The following is a 22,196-nucleotide window of genomic DNA, read 5'->3' on the forward strand; positions in this document are numbered from 1 at the left end:
CACAATTGCTATGAAATAACAGATGCCATGCTTGCTCTCAGTTTAGTCTTCCAGCCCACAGATTCTGTGTTAAATCACACACTAATAAAAATACAAAAAAGCCATTTCATTCTCGATCAAACTATTTGTCAATCTAACCAACTATTATTGTATTTAATAAGACTGGAGTGTCCCAGGATGTCAAAGGATGATTTTCATATGACTAAATCTGTGATTTATAGTAGAGATATCAGAGATTGAATCAGGGAATTTGCGTAAGCAAAACAGGTACCTTGCCATAAAACTATACTTCAGGCATGCCCTATGTTTGTGGTCTTACAAGTTGCTCAGGACACTTTCAGAGCTCCCAGATTTATCTTGAAAAAATATGTATTGGTGGTTATTACTGTTGTTGTTACTTCTCCTCAAATGTCCACCAAACTTCAAAAAACAGATGAAAAAACAAAAACACAGTGTTGTATGCCTGTGTTCAGTGCTCTCCACCAATTGGCAACTAGCCATATTAGGAGAGGAAGGGCTGCAGCAAGTGAAAAGAAAGGGGGGAGGGGTGGAATGACAGAGAAGATGTGCCCTGGTTCTGCTTGCTGGAGCTTTATAGAAACTCTTCCTGATCTAACATCTGTTACTGTATTCAGCCTGGCAACCCTGAAAGTGACACATATTTAACTTAACAAAAGTCTTTACTATACATTATGGTGATGGACACTAGCTTAGGGCCAAACTTGATGTTAAATTGAATGTGTCTTTGGCATTGATGTATGGTCTTCCACCCCAAGGCAAATAGAATCAGCTGGAAGGAGTCATCATTATCAGGTTTTCAGCAGGTATAGAAGGAGAATTTAACTTTCTCCTCTCCATATGTAGCCCTGCTTTGTTCCCTGAAGCTGCTATTTACAGGAGGATGGAGGGATAGTCTAGTGATGCCAATGCCAGATTTCATAAGATTTCAGCAGGAGTGGGAAGACTTTAATCCCCTCTGTATGACTGCTATAATCCTGACACTTAATGTTCCTCATAATAGGTGCTATTCAATTTTGGAGGAGATTTTTGCATGATTAATACAAATATGTGTTTACCATCTCATCTGGTTTATTACGCTTAGACGAATTCATATGGAACAGGACTACCAGTGACTATTAGACATGATGGCTATATGTGTAACACTCCTAGGCAGTGCGAACACTGGGAACCAACACAGAGGCCAATAAACAATCTAATATCTTTATTAAAGCAATAAAAGTTTCAAACAAAAATAAGCAGAATAGATAGTCAAGCAGTTGACCTTTTAGAAAAGATCAAAATTAGTCCAAAGAATGAAAGTCTTATGTCCAATATGAGAGTCCAAAGTCCAAAATCCAATAACCGAAACACACTCAAACTTATTAGTTTGAGTGGGGAAAAGAGCAAAGTTCCTCAGGAAAGTACTTGAAGTAATAGTCCAGAACAAGGTTTCAAGGCAAGGCAAAGGCTGTTCGTGGTGGATCTGAAACGCAGTCCAAACTTGGCAAGGGATGAGCCACAATGCCCGGTCTACTCGAGAGTAAATGCGCCAACGGGCCGCTTGGAAGCTCAGAATCAAGAGACGATGTATTCTTCAATCAGAAGTTCAGTTGACACCGCAACAGAGATTCTCTGCGCAGAACTTTTATTGAAGTACAAGAGCTCCCCCAAAACAGGTGCGTGACTCCCCAAATCTTCCCAAGAGAAACGAGCTGCTAACAACGAGACACCAGATGCCTGCCTCCCCAATTCTTCCCAAGAGAACTGGCTTAGCCACAATCACCTCGCTCTGCTAATCTCACACTTCTCCTTAAACTTTGTCTTCGAGAGCGATCTGTTTGGAAAGTAGCCCTTCTATCAAATTCTAAACTCTCCAGAGATCCGGGAAGAGCCGGCAACATTTCAAAGGCATTCCTAATTGGCTCTGGCTCTGCAATGTCAACAAGAGACATCTGGAAAGGGATTGAATCTTGCTGAGGTGGGGAAAAAAACAAATCCTCTTCAGTTTGATCAGCAATGGCTGCGGGATCAGGGGCCAAAGGTGCCTGAGACATCACAATATGGAACTTTGACCTTTCAAAACAGTTTGTCTTTGAATTCTGGCTGATGGGGAGAAACATTGGGGAGGACTGTTGAATAGTTCTCCTTTGTAAGATTCACTGAGCTGACCACTTAGATACAGACGTCTATGACACCATTAGATAGATAGATAGATAGATAGATACTAGATAGATAGATAGATAGATACTAGATAGATAGATAGATAGATAGATAGATAGATAGATAATATATAATTTATTTGTTTTCATTACAGGCACTTTTTCAGGATACATAAGTATGTTGCTCACCAGCAATTGAAATTACAACATAGCAGACGATGCTGCTACCACCACAGCCACAGGGTGAACCAGGATATATTTATGGAATTATGGGTGTAAATATAAACTGGATATGCACCTCCCAACATTTCAGTCAACTTGTAGAACAGGAGTGGTGATATCTTCCAGATAGTGGTGGGCTGCAACGTCCCTCATCTCTCATCTGATTATGCTTGCTAAGCAAATGAACTCTAGCAACATTTGGAGGGCCATAGAATCCCCATCCCATGTCAGAAATGCACAGAGACGATGATTTACTGACATTCATCATTTTGTTTCCATGAATGAAAACAATCAATCAATGGTCAGTGATTGGTTTAGGATTTCAGTGATTTCACATTTCATGTCCTGTCTCCTCACTTATAATTGCTTTTTGTGGCTGTAGTAACGACACTAAACTCAATGCAATAGGTAAAATCAATATGCAGAAACAAAACAGTGATTACAGGTCTATTTGCCTATATATCTATCTGCCCATTATTATTGTCTATCATCCGTTCTATTTGACTGGTACTAAAATGAACATTTTTGAGGTAAACTAGAAATTGTTTCTATATCAATTGCTACATTTGTGATAAGTGTGCATTCACATACAATTTTATATATGCATCATAATTGTGATCCAAAAATGCATTTTCCTTAAAATAATGAAGTAATTGATGCACAGATTGCTATCATACTGCTATTACTCTGGAATGGGTTTGCAACTCAGCTTGTGGAGAGATTTTTCTTCTTGCATTTACCAGTAGCTTACAGAGTCTATTGTTGAATTTTTGTATTTATCTCATCCTCTTCAAATGACAAGAGCTGTGAGTTCCTGGTGTTAACGCTGAATGCTGTGGCAAACAGCTGTAAATAATGTCCTTTGCCTGCAGTGTTTGTGTAAGTAACAATTTGCTTCTTTGTACCCTCCTCTGTGTCAGCTGTTCTCTGAGATGGAACAAGTGTATTCCAATAATGCAGCTAAATGTTGCTGTTTCCAAGCAGTAGTTTTCAGGTCATTGCACAGAATTGTAGCTAAAAGATGCTGGACCAGCATCAGGAGTACATCTGAGGATGCTAATCAAGTATCATTTTAATTGTGGATTGCCAGCCCAAAGAGCTTGAGGCAGGTAATAAGTAGCACAACATGCTGAAACAGGAATGTTTGGGAACAACTTGATAATAGTGGAGGTGATGGTGGTGGTGATGTACCTCCTCCAGAGTAACTGGAGTAAATAACACTATGTAACACGATTTTTATTCCTGGGTTATAAATGTCATTTCCTAATTAGTTCTATCATAAAAACAGAAAAAAGTTTATTTTTTCAGGACATCCTGCAGCACATTTTGCTATAGTTTTCCAATGACTATCTCATTGAGTCTCAACCAATTCAACATAGTTTGTGGCAGTCACAAAAATGAAGTTTTTGGATTATAGCAAATACTTTCAAAGTAAGTACCACAAAATTACACATCCAACCAGGAACAGACATTTTTCAAATTTTGTTACATGGTGTAATTTGCACATTTTTTGGAATTACTTGCTCTAGAGATCTGATCTAAAAGATAAATCTTGAAAGCAATTGATCTTACAGGCCATATGTGGAGGACTGGCACTGGAAGGTGTACAAGAACTGCTTTTTTGTCAGCTGATTGTAAAATGGGAAGTTAGGTAAATGATAGTAAAACCCATCTGACTGGGTAATATGAAAATCCAGAGCCAGGACTAACAAACTAGCAAACATCACAATTTTTCAGAAGCTAGTAGCCATAACAGCTATTCCTGCTAGGGCTTCTATCCCAGACACTGTCTTACATAAGGCACACATAACAAGTGAAATGTTTTCCCAGGTCTTGTGCTTCTGCTGTGACATGTGGAAAGGTCACTGATGACCATTGGAGAGGTTTCTTTTTCCAAGCCTCCTTCTAATGGTGCCAGAGCTTGTACAACCAGAAGGCTTACTGGTGATCCACTTACATTGCTTCAAGTGGCATGATGGGCCCAAGTTCATGTATCTGTTGTTTCTCTCCAGCTCCTCACTCCTGGCTTTTTGGAGCAAAGAAGTTCCATAAGTACAACACATGTACAACACATATACTTTGTGATGGGGAACCAGAGAGTTTTGAGAATGGGTATTATTGGTGTCTCTCATATGCAAGGATCAAACATTTTCCTCTCCAGTGCCACTCAATGCCTGTAGCTGGCAAACTAAGAGCACTGTTGAGGAAAACTCACCCATGATCTTGATTATCTATATATATAAAAGAGTGATGGAATCCTGGCGACCGACAAAACAACAAAACTACAGGCCCCCCAACCTCGAAATTTGACAACACAACCCATCATCCACTCCTCTAGGTTGATACAACAAAAAGAAAAGAAAAATAAAGTCCTAATTAGAGGGAGAGGAATAATTGTTTTTATCCAATTGCTGCCAGTTAGAAGGCTAAGCTCCACCCACTTGGGCTCCTAGCAACCCACTCAGCCCAGGGGACAGGCAGAGTTAGGCCTCACTTAGGCCTCTTCCACAGATTATCTAATTTGCACTAAATTATATGGCAGTGTAGACTCAAGGCCCTTCCACACAGCTATATAACCCATTTATAATCTTATATTATCTGCTTTGCACTGGGTCATCTTGACTCCACACTGCCATATAATCCACTTCAGTGTGCATTTTATACAGCTGTGAAGAAGGGGCCTCATATAATCCAGTTCTAAGCAGATAATATAAGATTATCAATATACAGTAGAGTCTCACTTATCCAACAGGCCGGCAGAACGTTGGATAAGTGAATATGTTGGAAAATAAGAAGGGATTCAGGAAAAGCCAATTAAACATCAAATTAGGTAATCATTATACAAATTGAGCACCAAAACATCATGTTATACAACAAATTTGACAGAAAAAGTAGTTCCATGCACAGTAATGCTATGTAGTAATTACTGTATTTACAAATTTACCACCAAAATATCACAATGAATTTAAAACACTGACTACAAAAACATTGATTACTAAAAGGCAGACTGCGTTGGATAATCCAGAACATTGGATAAGCAAATGTTGAATAAGTGAGATTCTACTTTAATATGAAATAATTGCTGTGATAGAATAATACAGAACAATATAATCTCTAAAACCAGGACAGTAAATGAAGAGCAACACTCTGAAAGCAGGGAAATTGGAAATTCCACAAAGGAAACAATCAGGGCCAGCTAACACAGACAAAAATATAAAAAATATTCATAACCTTTAGGAAATAATATCCCCTGATGGCGCAGCGTGTTAAAGCGCTAAGCTGCTGAACTTCTGGACTGAAAGGTCGCAGGTTTGAATTGGGGGAGCGGAGAGAGCTCCCACTGTTAGCCCCAGCTTCTGCCAACCCTAAAGTTCAAAAACATGCAGATGAGAGTAGATGAATAGGTACTGCTCTGGCGGGAAGGTAACGGCACTCCATGCAGTCGTGCCACATGACCTTGGAGGTGTCTACGAACAACGCCGGCTCTTCAGCTTAGAAATGGAGCTGAGCACCAACCCCCAGAGTCAGACACAACTGGACTTAATGTTAGGTGGAAACCTTTACCCTTGACCTGAACTACCACCAATTCCTCAATACTTTATTTCCCATACCACCATACTTTGCCACAGCAACGCGTGGCCAGGCATAGCTAGTATACTGTAAAAAAAGAGGACTGTCTTGTTCCTTTTCCTCAGCTAAAAAAATAACCTGGTTTAGCCCTATTTATTTATTTATTTATTTATTTATTTATTTATTTATTTACAGCATTTATATTCCGCCTTTCTCACCCCAAAGGGGACTCAGGCCGGATCACATTACACATATAAGGCAAACATTCAGTGCCCCAACATAGAACAAAGACAGAGACAAATGCAGCACCGAGCTGGCCTCGAACTCATGACCTCCTGGTCAGAGTGATTTGCTGCAGCTGGCTGCAGCTGACTGCTCACGAGCCTGCGCCACAGCCCTACAGCCTCATCATAAAGGCCAGGTGAATCTGTTGCCCCGCATGCAGCTCCATCTCTACACTTTCTCCATCACATGGGGAAAGCATCACTCTCATGGAGAGGCCCTGTGCTGACTCCATTGGAGCCTGCACAACACAAGAAGCCTCCTGTGTTGGGAAATGTCTGGCAAGACTTTCACCCCAGTTGGGGTCTTCACCAGAACACACACAACATTGTGTGTTGTGGGGCTTCGTCCTCTAGACAAGGTGAAAGCATCCCTAGTGGGGTCCCTAGTGAACTGAACATCTTCAAGTTCATAACTACCCTCTTGCAAAACAATGGCATGCTTGCCTATTGAGTAGATATCATGTTTAACCCTTGCATGTATTCCTTGCAATTAAAGTCCATGGAAAAAAATAGTTTCTCTTTTTTTAAAAAAATGGTGAATTATTTGAAATTGTCTAAAATTGTCAGACATCCAAGCCACAAGTGATATTCTATCTGCTTGGAGTGCATAAAGCATTTAGGATAAATGCTACAGAGTACCAGACCTTTTTCACTGCTGCACTTCTTCCCTTCACAAGGTTAAATTTGTTAGGAACAGGAAGATTTCCCATGTGCATTAACAGTTTCTGAGACAACTCTTCATGAACAATTAAGCTAATTATGAAGTGAGCTGCAGGGAGCTCCCTTTTACTAGATTAAAACTTTATCATTGGAGATAATATACTGCTATTTCTAAATCATGTTGCTGCAGGAAATTAAAGGATATCCAACAAGATCACTAACATAATTCAGTTAATAGGATGTAAACATTTTAATCTGTATTTGTTTTGCTGTTTTGTAAGTACCTCAAATCCTAGTTGGGGGGAAAAGGTGGATATTAATGGTCATCAGAGAATCTAAAGAGTTGGAAGAGATTGCAAGGGCTATCTAGTGATCCCCTGTCACAAGGAATACAAAATCAACACACTTCTAATAGATGACCCACCATACTCTGTTTAGAAATCCTAGAGAAAGAGAAATTTATGCTTGCTCATGGAATGTATCGTGTCACCTTGGGGTGCTGCCACCTCTCTAAAAACATGCGTTATAGGTTGTTGTTGGAATCATGGAAAGTGGACATTCCTTGTGCAGTACAAATAATAGTACAACAATGATATCAACATTTTATCAGGTGCAGGCCTTTTCAATTATATTTTCATCAGATCATGATTTATTTCATTTTATCACAAGTTTTTCACCGAGGGTGAATACCTACTATCTGTGAAAATACTGCAAGAACCTCATGAGAATTATTTGCATCTGATTCACAAGTCAAATTGTAGACAAAAACTAAGTACAAATAGCAATAATTACAGGTAAACACAACATGGTTTGCTTTTCTTCAAGCGTACGGAAATACTTCAGAAGTACAGAACGTTTTATTTTAACTAGAACAGAGTCTACTTGAACATTCATTCATCTCTTTTACATTTCATTAAAATGCACATGCTAGAATATTTATTTTTCCATACAACTACTTTCTATGAATGCAGGTTGAAGTAATGAGAAATACTTGTATTTTTATATTTCCATTCACCTCTACAATTACATCTTTTCACTCTTCTACTCACTCCCTTGCCTCACATCATACCCAAACAATGCACATCTTGTTTGCCTCTTTCACTCTGCCACTTCTATAGCTTGTGCTCTTAATATCTTTCTCTTTGCCTTACCTCACATTTTTGCAATATACCCCTTCCTTGTTTCCTTTTGCCACTCTCGTGTCTCATTTTGCTATCTTCCCTACTCCTTCCCTTGCCTCCGTTTTCATCCTAAATGAGTGAACTAGTTTTTTTGTCTCCACATTTTGCACTATGGCTTGGTTTCTACAATGGCTAGATCATTATATAATAGGCTAGATCCTTTAAAAAACAACGCTTCAAATCTAAGCTAAATGATGGTCCAAATGGGCCTGGTAAATTTAATTATCCATGTGCTAATTTCCTGTTAGGAGTTTTTCCTCTCTCTCTTGTTGTTGACCTCCCAATAAGAGAGAAATATTAAACATGTGATAATTGCAATACTTAGCTTTGTTGATCTATCATGAGCACTGCCTTTGAAATAACCTTTGAAATAACTAAATTAAGCAGTGTAGCCAGTTCTTGAGGTATTCCAAACTTCTTTAGAATACAATGTTCCTCATGTATCCCACCAAAACATGGCATAGTCCAACTAAATTCTTTGTCATTATTGTCTTGATTGAAATTGTTGAAACAACTCCTATATCTTCTAGCCACATCTTTTTCAATAGAGCATTTCAGCAAGGTCTCACTGAGCTTAACTTTTCAGTATTCAAAATCAAAAGGAAAGCCTACACATGCAGAACATATGTCCCCATTAACAGGGATGCCTAGTAGATCTATTACCATTGGGGAGATACTGTAAATCCTCTCTTGATTCCAGATGAATGGTTGCTGTAAAATCTGTGGGGGTAGTGGCCATAAAATGGAGAGAGAAGTAGCGCCCCCTTAGCATCAGGATCACAATTTCCCCCTGCCCATTACAGATACCTTCATAGTACCAGAACAGTGGAGGACAAGATAGGTAGAGAATGTGAAGATAGATCCAGCATCCATCTTCCTCTCTGTGTCTATCTCTGATTACAATCTGTACATTCTATTGACTACAGAAGGCTAATAATTATACAGCCAAGAGGGGTTTTTAGAGTTCTGTGCCCCTGCACCAACAGTATCCTTTTCAACTGACCGAACCTAGATGTCTTCTTAGACTGCATCTTACAGCATTCCCAGATATTAGGCATACCATTCTGGGAGTTCAATGAAAAAGGTAACTTTTCCAAACTCTGTCAGTGCAATGTAGTAGATTCTGGGCAACCAAGAACATAAAAGGACACCAGCTGCTTCGCACATAGTTTGAAATTAAAAGGTGCCACTTGTGTGAAAGGGTGCAATTTCTTTCCATATGTCACACTAGAAATCTTGCAAGTGTTTTAAAAAATACTTTGCCCATGTAGAAACTCATAGGATCAAGACATTAAATATATGCTACATTTTCCTTTAAAGACATATAGACTGTATGCACACAGCACAGGAGTGCACAGTGGGAGTTCACATTAAATAGAATCCAAAATTCTCAATAAAGGAATTTCTCCCAATATGTAAATATGGTATATGTTATAGTATATGTTGCTTACTTTAAAATATGAGCTATTTCTATTCATCTTACCCTTTGAGATGTTAAGTTACACAGATAAATAGCAAAGTGGGTTGAAGCTATGCTTCAACATGCTGAAATGAGGCTGATGACTTTCTTCAGCTCCATATCTTCAGCTTGATAATGGATTTTTTATGAGCTGGAAGATAAAGAAAAGTTAAAAAAAACGGGAAGAAACTGCTGTTCTTAAAATGCATTTCTATTTGAAATGGAAATTCAGGCTTGGGGCCATTTGTCTTTACATGAGACTATGATTTTTACAAATGAAGCTTTGCAGAATTAATTTAGTTAAAACATGAGTTCCTTTTAATAACTAGGAATGTAAAAGAACGTATGGCCTGTAAAACCATTAAGTGAATGATTAGTTAGTAAATTAGTTTGGTCTCCAATCTAATACAGATATTGGAAAAAATACACATATTGGAAAAAATCGTATATATGAGGCCGGACTAACATATTTTGTCACCTGAGGCAGAACATCAAATTTCCTGTCTCCCCAAATCAGACTGTGTGGCACCAAAGGTGACCACTAAATTCTTGCATCTGGCTAAAAAAAACCCCCAAATACTCTCTTAGAACTAAAAATACAACAATAAATTAAGTAAGCTATGCATTTTTGCATGCCATCTGTATCGACTTCATCTCATTGATGACCACACCTCCCCCGGTGCCATTTCACCAGCAACCTGAACAGCGCCACTTCCTCCATAACACAGCCTAAAATGTTCATAACAATGATGACCGAGACCCCGGCTTTCAAATTAATTTGAACCCGCAGCAGAGAGTTCCGCAGATCCATCACCAAAAGGAACGGAGCGGGACCGCAGCAGACTATTATTAAAAGATCTTTTTTTCTTCACTTTCCCCTTCCCTGAACTATGTAACAAATCCCCCAATAAAAGTAGCATTTATTTTAACAGTAACACTCTCTATCTGGTTATTTTGTGTCTTTCTCTGACTCCTTCCTTTGCATGCAATTTCTCTCTCTCTCTCTCTCTCTCACTAACCCGTCTGGTCTTTAAACCCTGGCGGAGGCTTCCCCGCCATAGGTTAATACAGTGGACGATACAAATTGGCTCATATCTTTATCAAAATTACCCCTGGCACGCTCTTCTTTTAGTCCTAATCCTTTCTAAGGCTCCTGACTCAAGGACCACCAGCGGAACCAAAATCGGTCCAGTTCTCGGCACCTCATCAGCTGACTGTCAAACGGAACCGACTGCTCCTTTCAAGCCAGACTGCTCTCTTCCAGCCTTATCCCGGACTTTCCTCTCTCCGCGACCCGCGGGATGGTTTTAGGAGATCCCTGGTCCCTTTCTGTGAACTGGGGATGGGGGGGGGATCGCTCTCCTGCTGGGGAGACATAGTTCTCCAAGGACCTTCGCCCTCTCTACAGCCTGCCAGGAGGGTGCCTGGACGGGCGCCCTCCACGTTTCATTCATACCTTCATAATTTTATGAAGGAGAAGAACACTCTTCCCCAGACCTATCCCTGAACTTATGAAATCTTATACTTCCAAAGACTGCAACCCACATGTGCCTCTTCCCCATGCCATCTCTATGAATTCCTTCCACCACAGATGAACTCTTTTCCTCATGTATCCGTGAATTTTCATATTCCATGTACCTGGACACCCTCATGAATCACTGTTGTATGCATTTCTAATCGTTGGGCTAACTTCATGAATTGTGAAATCATGCTGCTAATACTCCACTTTTATGAATTTCCATATTGGGTTCCCCAGATGTTGTGAACTTCGTTCTTATCAAATGTTTTCAAATTGTTTATATCATTCATGATTCCCCTTTATGCAATGTAACCCACCTCTATGGATTCTCCCTTACTTCCTTGAAATCTATCTATCTGCCTATATGTATTTGTACTCTTTGGGATCCCCGGAAAATATGTATTTTTCCCAGCTGGGTTTATATTCCAACTTTATTTTATTTTTCATTTTATTTCATATAGTTGCCAAGTCATGAAATCAGATAGGGAATATTTCGAACTCAACTTGAACCCCAGGACCTGCCCCATTTCCTATGACCCAGGCTTCCCTTCCCAAAAACAAAAGGTTAATCCGCTGCCGCTTAACCTAATCAGATTCAGATTGCATGGACAATATAGGGCTTGAGTCGCCGAATTCGGAGTATTTTGACCTAAAGGTGATTCGCCCTCAAGGCAAACATTGTCATATCTCCTCCACTAAGGAAATCCAGGACACCTCAGGAAGGCGCCCTGCTGAGCCCATCACCACCCATCCTTACTCCCACCTCTGACACCCCAAGGCATATCTGAAATCTGTGTACGTGACAGGAACCCTTGATTGCTGTCATTAATCCTTTTAGAATTCGGCCGGGCAGGAATTAATCCGATCCTTCCTGCTCAGTCATTTCATTGTTTCAATAACTCCCGCCTTCTCCTCTCTGATTGGCCCAAGTGGGGACAAAAAGCAGCTCCTTATTGGGCCAGCAGAGCAAGGCGGGAAACGAAAGCCCGCCTCGTTCAACACTCTAGCCTATCCGCGATCAGATGGGCGGGGGAGCGGGGCGGGAAATTCAAGGGGCTGTCAGACTGAAACATTGTATAAATATGGCTTTATTTGGGTTATATGGTACCCTAGTAGACTGAATGATCACTACTAGAGTCCTTTTCAGCTGAATCGCTCAATAAAGACTCCTTGGCGGATTTTCCTTCAACTTTGGCGGACCTTCTTCATTTCGGCTTCAGGTTGTATTGCGGCTCATATTCTCCTATTGGCTCCACCAAGGTCCGTTCTCTCAGGACCGGATCGGCTCTCTCCTTAAGGGGCCCGATCCCCTAAAAACGCGGTCGACAACAACAAGAATTGAGGACCTTCATCCATTCTACAATAATTTATCTCTGATCAATTGCAGGACAACAAAACAAAATTGAAATGTCTAGGGGACTGCTTCTTAAACTGTGGTCCTGACCCCAGATGGGGTCCCCTTGCCTCAGTTACAGTTTTGAAAAAAATGGCAACAATAAAACATTTCTGAACATCACCTAGTGACTACTTTACACATTTACACAATTCTGTTGTGCAGTGTTTACAGTGGATTCTGCAGAAGATACTTTAGTTGTACTTCATAAAAAGGAAATTCAACTTGTTTAGCAAATGCACAGTCTTTATGCCTATTTTATATACCTATATACCTAGACATGGAAAATTTCTTGGGCCGAAAGTGGAAAAGTTTAAGATGTACTGGTCTAGGATTTAATTACTCTGCAAGGAGTTGGGCTGTATTTTTCTTGAGACTTAGCATGCAGAGAAGCTTTTACATTGAAATGAATTGTCTATTTTTCAGCCAAAAGGCTGTTGCACAGAACTGACCTGTGCTTTGAAACCAAAAAAACTTTTGGACTGAACTGAGTTGTGCTTTTCAGGCCAAGAAGTTGTTTAGATGACTTTCAATCAAAGAAAACATGCATGGAATTGAACCGCTTTGCAAGTTTGGTGGTGAAATGTCCCAGTTGATAAAACAAGTGTCTCAACCTGTCATTTTTGTTTTGGCCAGGCTGTTTAACTCCATGTCCTTAGCTCTGTTTGTAATGTGACCCTATACCCTTCTAAAATTAAAATTAGCTCTCCAACCAAAAATATGCTCTCTGCATCTGCCTTAAAGTTAAAGTCAACCACTGATTAAAATGCCAGTGAAATAAAAATGTGTTTACCTGGTGCTGAAAATAATTTGTTAGATATGTTTTTTCTAGAATGCTCTTCAGAGACTACCATTTACTTATACAATACTCTGTAGTTGTCTACTGCCTAGGGCACTTTCCAACGTCTTGCAGGCAGGAATAGAGATCTTGTTGTTGCTGGGCAATTACCAAGTATTTACTTTTCTCTTTCTTCAGAATCAGGAATGCAGTGATCCAGAGAAGAAAAAAAATTGGCATCCAGTGAACAAAAGAAGTGCCAAATGATTTAGAACTGCCCTTTTGTTATATAACCACAGGCACTGAAAGGAGACCCACTCAATTATACAATGGAGGTAAGGTTTAAAAAGTATTTGAGGAGAAAAGTGAACCTTTCGAACTTCTTTGGTTCTGCTTTTGCTTTCTGTGTTCTGTCTTGTTTGCCAGGGCATTTTGTAGGATGCATACAGGGTGTGAGTTAGGGTGTGAGTTAAGGTTGTGTATACACTTTACACATGGCTTGATGCTATGGAATCATGAAAGCTGTAGTTTTACATGGTCTTTAGCTTTCTCTGACAAAGATCGCTGGTGCCTCACCAAACTATAAATCGAAGGATTCCATAGCTGTAATCCAGTTAAAATGATATCAAATTGCATTAATTCTGCAGTGTGGATGCACCTTAATTTCATGTAGGGTGTCTCCATCTTGGCCTGATAGGGCTTGCTATTTGTCTAATAAGTTTCCCTGTTCTCTTTTCTCAATTGAAATTCATGAAAAGATTGATGGAAGTGAGTAAACTTACCTTTAGAAGGGCTAATACTGTCATGGTGGCTCCAGTCTCTAATGGATGAGGCCAGCTAGTGAAGGCACAAAATTATTGCCTGAATGATACAAGAAGACTCTAATGTGTTGACTCTAAGGGGTACCACTTGGAATTATTTCCAATTATATTCATTTTCCCCTGAGATCCTACTGTACCTATCCCAATACACATCTGGAAGGTTTAATTTGAAAGCCATGGGTTACAAAAAAGAGGTGTCTGGGGGGCAGCACCCATCATATGATGTCTTCATGGGAACTACCATTTCATTTCTGAAATGAAGGGAGAGGCCTGCATCATACCATTGGATGTAATGTTTTTCCTGGGGGCCAGGAAAACTAGTATGAAGGCCAGTACTGCCTCCACCTCCCGTTTCTTTCTGGCTTGGTCCAATTCACCCATGATCTATAATTTCCAAGATAGCATTCTGGTGATAAGTTTGGACCCAATTATGAATTTTAGGCTTCCTTAATGTAATTTTCACATATCATTTAGGTCCTCGGGATTATGCTAAAATCTTTAGGATCACTGTAGGTCAGGGTTTATCTTTAAACCACGGGCCATCAACACTTGGCCTTGTTTTCCCACTTGAAGTGACTGACCAGTGATGAATTGCCACTGAGAATGGATAAAGTGGCTGATGTGAAGGATATCAGCCTCAACCCATAGAGATTTGTAAACCCCATGGGGGCTTATTAAAATGTTGCTCAGGATTATTCCACTTTTTTGTTCTGTCTCTTTTTTCCAAATGTTTGTGCAAACAGTATGATATCGTAGTTAAGATCCTTGGTAACATTTCCTAGATGTAAACTGTGCATTTTCCACCCTTGCTATTTAGCCACTGATTCTAATGGACCATGATATAATCTGTTTGGTGCTATCAATATATTCAGTTGACAAAAAACCTTTCATTTTAACAGAATGCGTTAAGGGCTTTCCATACTTGTTCAAGCTGTGAAATTCCAGGAAATGGAAGTTAAGGCTCATGCTTATAATAGGCTCATTATTTTGGAGAAATTGATACAGCAAAATATACTATGATGTGATTATTTCCAGCTTCTCCACTGCTTCGTGCTGGATAGTTGTCAATAGTAGAGTCTTACGAGAACTTATATTGTGAGAAAAGAACACCTTGAGCATCCTTTCCCATCACCTTCTAGGTAATGTCTCAAGTTTCAGCTTACAATATTTTCTGTGCTTTCCTCAAATGAAATTCAGGTCCTGCTAATTTTGATCTAGATAGAATGTATGACAATATAAATCTGAAAACTAAAAAAATAAATATAGAGGACAGTTAATTTTTGTAGTTAGTATCAGGTAACCGGTAGAATTTTGTGGGGGAAAGATCCACGAGATTTTCTACTTTTCTTTGACTGGGCCAAACTGCCTAATATATTCTAAAAGTCACTTAGCACTTTTAGTTTGTACTACCTGCCTTGGGTATGGTATACATTCTAGTTGAGCCACCATTGGTGGTTTTTGAGTAGTAGCTTTGAGATATTTGATCCTCTTGACTTCCCCTTTTAACAACAACTCCTCCTCCTCCTCCTCCTCCTCCTCCTCCTCCTCCTCCTTCTTTTTAGAATGTCCCTCATTCTGGAATTTTTTTTCTCTGACCCTCGACACAACACTGACCATTTAATGTAGCCTCAAGCTGACTCCAAGCTTTGCAGCTACAACATGCCTGCCCCCAAAGCATACGGAAAATGTCTCCACAGAAAATGAAGTGCATTGTAGACACCAGCTTGTGCTGGAACACATTTATATTCAGAACAAAGGGACAGGGGAGCTGCCAGAAACACTCCAAGGGCATGACTGGGCAGCAGGTAATTGATTACCTCCGCTGCCAACCATCACTTTCCTTTTTTTTTTTTTTTTTGCCTCTTATGCCTCTAGAGTGCTGATGTGCATCTCATCCACAAATGGAAAAAAGATCCTGTGGACTCTGGATCTGTTTGAGACCAGCTTCCATGATTAACGTAATCACCACTCTGACCTCAAATCTGTTCCAGACATGTCAGTCTAATCATCCACACAGCAAATTGGTTTCTCCCAAACTTTTCAAAACTGTGAACGAAGTGGTCAGTGTAAATGTGACTCATGTCAGAATGCCATAGTACCTTTCCAGTTTTTAAATGTTAAGAAAATTTGATAGGATCATTGAAACTATTTCCTGGTACTACAATTACACCCATATCTTACATTAGAACCACTTCTTTTATTAGTATCATCATGCACTACTTATGATTAAGTCCGGGGGTATTTTTCCTGTTCCTGATTCCAGGACCAGCATTTCAAGGCATATATGGAGCCTGGACATATTGCACTGACTATGACATACATTTCTAATAATAATAATAATAATAATAATAATAATAATAATAATAATAATAATAATAATAATTGTGCGGTTTTCTGGCATTGTGTATTTCTGCCGCTTCTGTGACTGTTCATTTGGGGTTTGATGATTCCGTAGCCCACTTGTCAATGGATGTCCAGAATCAGCAGCATCCACCGCGGTCCTTTTTATCCTGGGCGACGACCGAGCCAGTATAGACTTCGTTTGGGCTTGTTTCTCCATAATGCTAATGGGTTAGGTGCTCTGAAATGATCAGCAAACGAGTGCAAAAAGTCAAGAACTGGACATCGCCTGGTAGTGATCAACTCCATGGATTTTGGCTCAAACATCTGATTAGTTTACATGGAAAAATGGCCCAACAATTCAATGAGATGCTGCAGAAAGGAAGTATCTGTGAATGGCTAACAACTGGAAGAACATACCTGATACAAAAGGATCCAGCAAAAGGAGCAGCACCAGGAAACTACAGGCCAATAACGTGTCTGCCCACTATGTTTAAACTACTGACTGGCATCATAGCTGACAGAATTCAAGACTATCTTGAAGAAAAAAACATCTTGCCAGATGAACAGAAAGGCAACAAACGGAAAAGCAGGGGCACAAAAGACCAGTTATTGATTGACAAAATGATTCTGGAGAACTGTAAGAGCCGAAAAGCTAACCTTCACATGACGTGGATTGACTACAAAAAGGCCTTTGACTCACTCCCACACAGCTGGATCATCAAGTGCCTGGACGCCATCGGGATTAGTAAAAACGTTGGCACCTTCATTGAAAACATGATGGAGCACTGGAAAACTGAACTGTTTGTTGGAAATGAAAGTTATGGACTTGTCAACATCAGGAGAGGAATTTTCCAGGGAGACTCATTGTCCCCTCTGCTTTTCATTATTGCCATGATCCCTCTGTCAACAATCTTACAAAAAACAAATCTCGGCTACCAAACATCTAAGAATTCTCACAAAATTTCACATTTGATGTACATGGATGACCTGAAGCTATATGGGAAAACGGAAACTGAAATCCAATCTCTGACCAACACTGTCCGAATTTTTAGCACTGATATCAACATGGAGTTTGGCTTGGACAAATGTTCGACAGTGGCATTGAAGAAGGGAAAAATAATTGAAAGTGAGGGCATAAATATGCCCAATGGCCAAACAATAAGGTGTCACCAGCCAGAGGCCTATAAATATCTGGGCATATTACAGCTGGACAACATCAAGCATGAACACGTGAAAACTGTGGTCAGTAAAGAATACACACAAAGGGTCAGAAAAATTCTCAAAAGCAAGCTCAATGGAGGCAATACCATCAAGGCCATAAACACCTGGGCCATACCTGTCATAAGATATACTGCTGGCATTATAAACTGGACACAGATGGAACTGGACAATTTGGACAGAAAAACAAGAAAACTCATGACCATTCATCATTCACTGCACCCTCGCAGTGATGTTGACCGGCTGTATCTGCCTAGAAGATCAGGGGGCAGAGGACTCTTGCAAGTAAAACAAGCAGTCAAAGAAGAAGAACATGCCCTGGCAGAATATGTAAAACAAAGTGAAGAACCTGCTTTGATTGAAGTCAAAAATCAGAAACTCCTCAAAGCACAGCAGACAAAAAACCAGTACAAGAAAACCGCACTACAAACTAGAGCTGACAGCTGGCACAACAAAACACTGCATGGAAAGTTCCTTGACAAAATTGATGGAAAAGCTGATAAAGAGAAGACCTGGCTCTGGCTCACGAATGGGACCCTGAAGAAGGAGACAGAAGGCCTGATCCTTGCAGCCCAGGAGCAAGCCATCAGAACAAATGCAATCAAGGCCAAGATCGAAAAATCAGCTGATGACCCAAAATGCAGACTGTGCAAGGAAACCGACGAAACCATTGATCATATCCTCAGCTGCTGTAAGAAAATCGCACAGACAGACTACAAACAGAGGCACAACTATGTGGCCCAAATGATTCATTGGAACTTATGCCTCAAGTACCACCTCCCAGCAGCAAAGAACTGGTGGGATCACAAACCTGCAAAAGTATTGGAAAATGAGCACGCAAAGATACTGTGGGACTTCCGAATCCAGACTGACAAAGTTCTGGAACACAACACACCAGACATCACAGTTGTGGAAAAGAACAAGGTTTGGATCATTGATGTTGCCATCCCAGGTGACAGTCGCATTGAAGAAAAACAACAGGAAAAACTCAGCCGCTATCAGGACCTCAAGATTGAACTTCAAAGACTCTGGCAGAAACCAGTGCAGGTGGTCCCAGTGGTGATGGGCACACTGGGTGCCGTGCCAAAAGATCTCAGCCGGCATTTGGAAACAATAGACATTGACAAAATTACGATCTGCCAACTGCAAAAGGCCACCTTACTGGGATCTGCACGCATCATCCGAAAATACATCACACAGTCCTAGACACTTGGGAAGTGTTCGACTTGTGATTTTGTGAAACGAAATCCAGCATATCTATCTTGTTTGCTGTGTCATACAACGTCGTTGTGTCAATAATAATAATAATAATAATAATAATAATAATAATAATAATAAAACTTTATTTATACCCCACCACCATCTCCCCAGCGGGGACTCGGGGCGGCTAACATGGGGCCATGCCCAAAGCAATACAATATAATAAAATATAAAACAGCATATCATAACATAATTAAAAATAATACAATAGATAATAATAGACATCACATCAAGAAATCAAGAAACAGTAAAACAAGAGTGTGGACCAGTGTGGAAAAGGAAAACTTCCCACTACAATAACACTCCCCCCAAAAAATTGCCTTTCATTGTGTAGATCACCTTGAACGTTTTGGTGATGGGGACAATCGCATCTGCAATACTCAATTACTTATATGATTAGAATTGTCACTCAGGCCAGTTCTGCAGGAGAATCAACATTTATAGTTTACTAGCTGTGCCCGGCCACGCGTTGCTGTGGCTTAGTCTGGTGGTGTTGGTCAGTCTACATTAGGTTGTATTTATGCTGTGACCTCCACCCTTCTTTATACTCACATTAGTAGTAGTATTTGAAGTCTGTTACCTTCTTCAATGTTTGTGTTGATTGATAATTGCTTGAGATCCCTGTTGTCTTTTGTTTGTTGTTAATCGTGATGTCTGATTCTGCTGAGTGCGGTTTACATCTTATTGTGGTACAATAGTCTTTTTTTGTTTTGCCTGTGTAGGTGTGTATTATTGTTGTTGTACTGGTCATGAAGGCTGGATAAGTTAGATGGTACTGTATTATTTTTTGGAAGCCCAGTGTAGCATTGACTGGCCTCTCAGCCTCAGTGCCTGGCTGCTTCTTGCCTGTGATGGTGTAGATTCTTATTGTTGTTGTTGTCATTGTTATTATTGTAATTGTTTTTTTGGAGGCCAAGTGTGAATGTAGGGATTGGGGAGGTGGATGAGCACTGAATGGCCTTGTAGACTCAGTGCATGGCTGATTCTTGCCTGTGTAGGTGTTTATTATTAGTGGGTGAGTGGATGGATAGATGAGTGGATGGATAGATAGAGTGGGTGCTCTCCTTGTTTCCTTTATTCCTATGCTGTTCCCTTTCTCTGCTCCGATCCTGAGCTCGCTGATAAGAACACACTGGTCAGAAAGGAGGGTAAATATAACCGGATCAATGGTCTTTCTCTCCCTTTTGCTCTTGGCCTTCTGGGCAGAGAGGGAGGGCTCTTGTCCTTGGCGTTCCTTCGCTTTCCTTCCCTCCCTCCTTCCTTTGTTCTATCCGTCCCAGCCTTTCCTGCCTGCGGAGCCATGGAACTGAGTCAATGGGTTGGATGGCGGGAAAAAGGGAGAAGGAAGAGGCCTGTAATTGAAATGCATGGACTCCATGCCATGGGGTGCTGGGATTTGTAGTTTGCATCCAGTCCAACCCCTTTCTTTCTTTTTTTCATGGAGGAAGAACCCACCCAAACCTCTCAGACAGATGGCCATCCGGTTTAGTTGTGTTGTTATAGTCACAATGCGTTGTTGCGAGTTTTTTGGGTCCAGATTGTGGTTTTGTGGTGTGGTTGTGTTGTTACAACTGGGAGGGAAGGCGTTTGTGTTGTGTTGCCAAGTTTCGTATTTCTGGGGCGTTTAGTTGTGTTGTTATAGTCACGATGCTTTGTTGTGAGTTTTCTGGGTCCGGATTGTGGTTTTGTGGTGTGGTTGTGTTCTTACAAGTGGGAGGCAAGGCTTTTGCGTTGCATTGTCAAATTTTGTATTTCTGGGGCATTTAGTTGTGTGCCAAGTTTCGTATTTCTGGGGCGTTTAGTTGTGGTGTTATAGTCACGATGCATTGTTGTGAGTTTTGTGGGTCCGGATTGTGTTTTGTGTTGTGATTGTGTTGTTACAACCGGGAGGCAAGGCTTTTGCATTGTTTTGCCAAGTTTCGTATTTCTGGGGCGTTTAGTTGTGTTGTTATAGTCATGATGCGTTGTGGTGAATTTCGTGGGTCTGGATTGTGGTTTTGTGGTGTGATTGTGTTGTTACAACCGGGAGGCAAGGCTTTTGCGTTTTGTTGTCAAATTTTGTATTTCTGGGGCGTTTAGTTGTGTGCCAAGTTTCGTATTTCTGGGGCGTTTAGTTGTGTTGTTATAGTCACAATGCTTTGTTGTGAGTTTTGTGCATCCGGATTGTGGTTTTGTGGTGTGGTTGTGTTGTTACAACCAGGAGGCAAGGCTTTTGCGTTGTCAAGTTTTGTATTTCTGGGGCATTTAGTTGTGTGCCAAGTTTCGTATTTCTGGGGCATTTAGTTGTGTTGTTATAGTCACGATGCATTGTTGTGAGTTTTATGGGTCCGGATTGTGGTTTTGTGGTGTGGTTGTGTTGTTACAACCGGGAGGGAAGGCTTTTGCGTTGTGTTGCTAAATTTCGTATTTCTGGGGTGTTTAGTTGTGTTGTTATAGTCAAGATGCGTTGTTGTGAGTTTTGTGGGTCCAGTGTGTTTTTGTGGTGTGATTGTGTTGTTACAACCGGGAGGCAAGGCTTTTGCATTGTGTTGCCAAGTTTTGTATTTCTAGGGCGTTTAGTTGTGTTGTTATAGTCATGATGTGTTGTTGTGAGTGTTGTGGGTCCGGATTGTGGTTTTGTGGTGTGGTTGTGTTGTTGTAACCGGGAGGCAAGGCTTTTGCATTGTGTTGCCAAGTTTCGTATTTCTGGGATGTTTAGTTTTGTTGTTATAGTCACTGCGCCCGCAACTTTATCCTTTTATATATATAGATATCTTGTTTGATACTATGGATTCTTTAATGCACAGATCAACACCTCCACCAATATACTAATTCCCATATTTAGGGTTTGTATCCAAACTCAACTTTATCTCACAGTTCTTTCCATTTTCCCTATACAGAATTTTCTGTTATACTTACTGCATCTGTGTTCTCCTTATTAAAGCACTGAAGCTTTCCTGTTTCAGCTCAGAAATTTCTCATATTAACACTGAAACCTCTTTCTATATGTTTCTTCTTTGTTGAGATTCAATTCTTTATTTGTTTTTCTTTTTCTTTTTGCAATGAGCAATTTTAGCATTTTTTCTTACTGCGAAATTTCCATAGACTATTTTCACTTTGAATGTTTTCCCTGCATAAGCAATATTATTAATATTATAAATAGTCTTTTCTGTTTAGAAAATGCTGTTCCATGGATAGAAAATTATTTTTCCCCACCAAAAGTTCAAATTTTGTACACAATAAATCCAGAACTTTAAATATTTTTGTCAGTCCATGCCATCTTGGTTGATTTCCCTACACTTTCCCCACTGTGTATCATATTTCTTGATATGCTTCCTCACCTCTGATTG

At 40.2% G+C, this 22,196-nt stretch overlaps 1 long non-coding RNA gene across 1 annotated transcript in view; it reads left to right on the forward strand.

The window, feature by feature from the left end:
* The window catches only part of LOC134296716 (uncharacterized), a 248,548-nt gene that overhangs the window by 197,388 nt on the left and 28,964 nt on the right, over positions 1-22,196 (forward strand). The window contains exon 3 of the long non-coding RNA XR_010003552.1: positions 13,424-13,560. This is a non-coding gene — a long non-coding RNA (uncharacterized LOC134296716). The remainder of the gene's footprint in view (positions 1-13,423; positions 13,561-22,196) is intronic.

The sequence above is a fragment of the Anolis carolinensis genome, chromosome 2, assembly GCF_035594765.1.
Source record: "Anolis carolinensis isolate JA03-04 chromosome 2, rAnoCar3.1.pri, whole genome shotgun sequence".
NCBI classification, from domain to species: Eukaryota; Metazoa; Chordata; class Lepidosauria; order Squamata; family Dactyloidae; genus Anolis; species Anolis carolinensis.